This window comes from Nematolebias whitei, unplaced genomic scaffold (genome assembly GCF_014905685.2).
Source record: "Nematolebias whitei isolate Nwh7 unplaced genomic scaffold, NemWhi1 Nwh_scaf_3096, whole genome shotgun sequence".
Taxonomy (NCBI): domain Eukaryota; kingdom Metazoa; phylum Chordata; class Actinopteri; order Cyprinodontiformes; family Rivulidae; genus Nematolebias; species Nematolebias whitei.
In genome coordinates this window covers 1-4,578 of record NW_023621641.1, presented here as the reverse complement: position 1 = coordinate 4,578, position 4,578 = coordinate 1, and the positions used below count along the sequence as shown (strand labels likewise).

General features: G+C 37.2%; 1 long non-coding RNA gene across 2 annotated transcripts; it reads left to right on the top strand.

Moving 5' to 3' along the window:
• Nucleotides 1-1,595: 1,595 nt before the first annotated feature.
• LOC119429577 lies at nt 1,596-4,545 on the top strand. 2 transcript variants are annotated; one of them, XR_005187805.1, is made up of 3 exons: nt 1,596-1,649; nt 2,733-2,809; nt 3,706-4,545. It is a non-coding gene; the product is annotated as an uncharacterized LOC119429577 (long non-coding RNA). The 2 variants fall into 2 exon arrangements; XR_005187804.1 differs by lacking the exon at nt 1,596-1,649 and adding an exon at nt 2,327-2,363.
• The last annotated feature ends 33 nt before the right edge of the window (nt 4,546-4,578 follow it).

Genomic DNA, 4,578 nt, shown 5'->3' with positions numbered 1-4,578 from the left:
AGCGTCTGTAGTTGTTAGCGTCTGTAGTTGTTAGCGTCTGTAGTTGTGGGCGTCTGTAGTTGTTAACGTCTGTAGTTGTTGGCGTCTGTAGTTGTTAGCGTTTGTAGTTGTTATCGTCTGTAGCTGTTAACATCTGTAGCTGTTAGCGTCTGTAGCTGTTAGCACCTGTAGCTTTTAGCGCCTGTAGTTGTTTGTGTCTGTAGTTGTTACTATCTGTAGCTGTTAACATCTGTAGCTATTAGTATCTGTAGCTGTTAACATCTGTAGCTATTAGTATCTGTAGCTGTTAACATCTGTAGCTGTTAGCTGTTAGCGTCTGTATTTGTTAGTATATGTAGCTGTTAACATTTGTAGCTGTTTGTATCTGTAGCTGTTAACATCTGTAGCTGTTAGCATCTTTAGTTGTTAGTGTCTGTAGTTGTTAGTATCTGTAGCTGTTAACATCTTTAGCTCTTAACATCTTTAGCTATTAGTATCTGTAGCTGTTAGCGTCTTTAGTTTTTTGCGTCTGTAGTTGTTAGTATCTGTAGCTGTTAACATCTGTAGCTATTAGTATCTGTAGTTGTTAATATCTGTAGCTGTTAGCGTCTGTAGCTGTTAGCGTCTGTAGCTGATAGCGTCTTTAGTTGTTAGCGTCTTTAGTTGTTAGTATCTGTAGCTGTTAAAATCTGTAGCTATTAGTATCTTTAGCTGTTAGTATCTTTAGCTGTTAACATTTGTAGCTGTTAGTATCTGTAGCTGTTAACATCTATAGTTGTTAGCGTCTGTAGTTGTTAGCATTTGTAGCTGTTAGCATGTGTAGCTTTTAGCATGTGTAACTGTTAGCATGTGTAGCTGTTAGTGTCTGTAGCTGTTAGCCTGTGCAGCTGTTAGCATGTGTAGCTGTTAGCCTTTTTTAGCTGTTAGCATCTGTAGCTGTTAACATCTGTAGTTGTTAACATCTGTAGTTGTTAGCATGTGTAGCTGTTAGCATGTGTAGCTGTTAGCATGTGTAGCTGTTAGCATGTGTAGCTGTTAGTGTATGTAGTTGTTAGCATCTGTAGCTGTTAGCATGTGTAGCTGTTAGCATGTGTAGCTGTTAGTGTCTGTAGTTGTTATCATCTGTAGCTGTTAGCATGTGTAGCTTTTAGCGTCTGTAGTTGTTAGCTTCTGTAGCTGTTAACGTGTGTAGCTGTTAGCATGTGTAGCTGTTAGTTTCTGTAGCTGTTAGCATGTGAGGCTGTTAGCATGTATATCTGTTAGTGTCTGTAGCTGTTAGCATGTGTAGCTGTTAGCATGTTTAGCTGTTAGCATGTGTAGCTTTTATCATGTGTAGCTGTTAGCATGTGTAGCTGTTAGTGTCTGTAGCTGTTAGCATGTGTAGCTGTTAGTGTCTGTAGCTGTTAGCATGTGTAGCTGTTAGTGTCTGTAGCTGTTAGCCTGTGCAGCTGTTAGCATGTGTAGCTGTTAGCATGTGTAGCTGTTAGCATGTATAGCTGTTAGCATCTGTAGCTGTTAACATCTGTAGCTGTTAGCATGTGTAGCTGTTAGCAGCCACGTGTCGTTGCGTGCTTGGATAATCTAGTCTCGTGACTGTGTCTCTATTTTTCTGTGTAGGAGCAGGAGCTTCACGTCAGACCTCCACCAACCACATGTTTGTTCTCTAACAGGTATGGTTGTAATTTCTAGTAAAGTTGTTCAATATTAAACTTCGGTCCAGCAGCCTCCACTTCAAAAAGTCAGCGCTCACGCGGTTTGGTTGTGCACACGCTAACACCACCAGGTAGTCACGCTTGCGAGGTTCTTTCAAAATAAAAGCTGATGTGTGTCTCCTGTTGATACAAACTCTGGACATAAAACACATGTTAGCACTGGAAGCTGTAACGGGACCAACATTCCTGCTCAGCTGTTTCCACAAAAAGTTTCAATCTCGCCCCCATATCCAAAGAGTAGAGAACTTTTTGTGTTGTAAGTTAAATAAATAAAAAACTCCAGTGAGTTTTTCATGTTTTGACTCGAGTTGATTGAAGTCATTCTTGCTGGTCCATGTTCAGAAATGATTTTTAATGTCCGCCTGTGAATATGATCCATAATATTTGACTTTAGTCTCTGTTTTGTGGTTATTTGTATGTTCATGATGTGAGAATGTTCAATTGTTTTCCCTGAAGTTTCCATTAATATTAAAACAAAACTCTTAAGTTTCCAGTGACCAGTCTCACTTCAGGCTGACTGTAGAACATCTCCAGATGTTGCTCACCAGATGTCACCAAGATCTCATGTGGAATTTCAAAATAAAGTCCCTCCAAAGTTGGACATTTTCCATAGAATTGTCCCTAAGTTTCTGTTTGTTGCTCGTTCTTCAGGATGTTGTAGAAACAGCGAGGGTAAGTACGGCTTTACCAGAAATCACATCATTAGTGCAGAAAATTTATTGTCTCGTTGAAATGCAACATAGTTCAAGTAAAAACAGGAATGTTTCATTTAAAATCATTTATATGTTTAATATTTTAAGTGACAATAACCATTTGGAAAAATAAAGTTCAAATTGTACATTAATGTCAGAAATGACATTTATATCATTTTAACATCAAGTGTTTGTTTTTCCTGGTAAATGTTGAGAATTACAAGAGCTTTGTGTTGTTTGTCCATGTCGACCAAAATCACTGGAGGTTTCTGGTTAGTGTGCATAAAAATGATACTTGTTGTTCTCTCAGAACATTTTAATTTAAAGTTTCATGTTTTGATTTGTGCAGAAACTCTGTGAACCACACAGTCTTTCTGGTGGATCAAGTTCAGCAGAAGACGATTCAAAAGCTGCAAAAACATTTAGGTAAGTATTTATTAAGAGACAGAGGAAAAAAGTCTAACACTGAATTATATCTGGTGAGCTGCTTTTAAAATGATTTTAGTTGCTGTTATGGCCATGAAGGACAGAGTGCACGTTTTATTCAAGTTTGATTCAGGAACATCATAAATTACACATGAATGTTTTTCACTGAAACTAAATGAATCTTCAAACTTGTTCCTGATCATTTTGAAAGAGATTTAGTAACAACTTGAGTTGGACACATCATGCCAGTGTAAGGACGACACGTGTTCCTTGTGTTGTGGCTCCTACAAAGTTTCTGAACACTTGAAGTCGTCCTGCTACATTTATTAAACATCAAATGTCTCTACAGCTTTCTGTTCTTTGATCAAATAGATTTTCTGAATCATTAAACTTCATTTCCTTCAAACTACTAATTGATTTTGATTTGTTCAAAAACCCACATTTCTCTAAGTCAATTGATCAAAACGTGCACGTTATTAAAATGCAGTCAGTTCTCACACTCACTGTTAAAGTCTAATAGAAAATAAATCAGTCAGAGTTCATTTAAATGTTGCTCATTAATTGTTCTTTTAATTGTAATTAGAATATTTAGCTGATGTTCAAATCAGTTCCTACAACTTGTGTTTCTTGAACAATTAGTTTCAAATATTTACTGATTCTATTAAAAGCTGCAACAGAGTTGAGCTGAACTGAAGGAGAGCGCGTCAGAAAAATGTGATTGTGTGACGTTAAATAGAACGGAGGCGTCGTGCTCCAGCCGCTCCAAAAGGATGGAAATATCTGCTGGGACATTGTTGTGGTAGTTGTTCACTGGAAAGTTGGTGAAACTTCATGTGCAGAGCTTTTGTTACTTGTTTATTGTTTGTACCTTTTCTTATGGTTTCTATATTTTTTAGATTGCCAGAGAAGTGATGAAGACTTTCCTGATATTCCAGCATCAGGTTTGAAAGATCCAAACTGGAAATCATAAAGTAAAGAGGAATGGGTCAACAGATACTGACTGCATCAGGTTTGGTCCTGAAGGTTTGATTTCAACATTCTAATAGACTTATGCATTATTGTCCAACAAGGAAGTGACTAAAAATAGTTCACTCTGAAGATAATAATATTTTAAAGTACAAAGGTTGTTAAGAAGGTGAAGAGGAGACGAATAATATCTGATTGGTTGAGCTGAGAAATGAAAAGGCTGAATGTGATTCAAATAAGTGATAAAGTTCACAATCACATTTGACTCTTCAAGAGAATTGTGTGTAAATAAATCAAACAATGATGTGTTTGAAGCTTTAAGGTCAAAATGCAGGTAAATCCAGTCAGAAATGTTCTTTGTATAAAACTAAACACTAGAACTCGACCTGACTGGATAAATGTGGATCCAGCAACACAATTCCCTCAAAAACTACGTTTCTACTGCAGCTTTGCAAAGTATTACTGTGTGAATGTAAAATATGTCGTATTTAATTGTAATATGTTTCTTCTGAGTGTTTTGTCTGGCTCCATGTTACTTCATTAGTTGGGTCCATGTTTGGTTTGTGATGAACAGAACTCCACAATCAAATCAAACCATCCAGTGGCTCTATTGTTGTGACGATGCATCCCATGATGTCCACTTGTGTTCAAGTGTCAGCTCAGTTTGTGTACAAGTACTAGATTGTATGATGTGTTGAGTGTTGTATCACAGTTTCATGGTGGCTGGCTCTGCCTTCAGCAGGAGCAGTTCTGTTCGCACTTTCATGTTTTACCAGAGCTCTTTGTAATTATATTTTTATAAA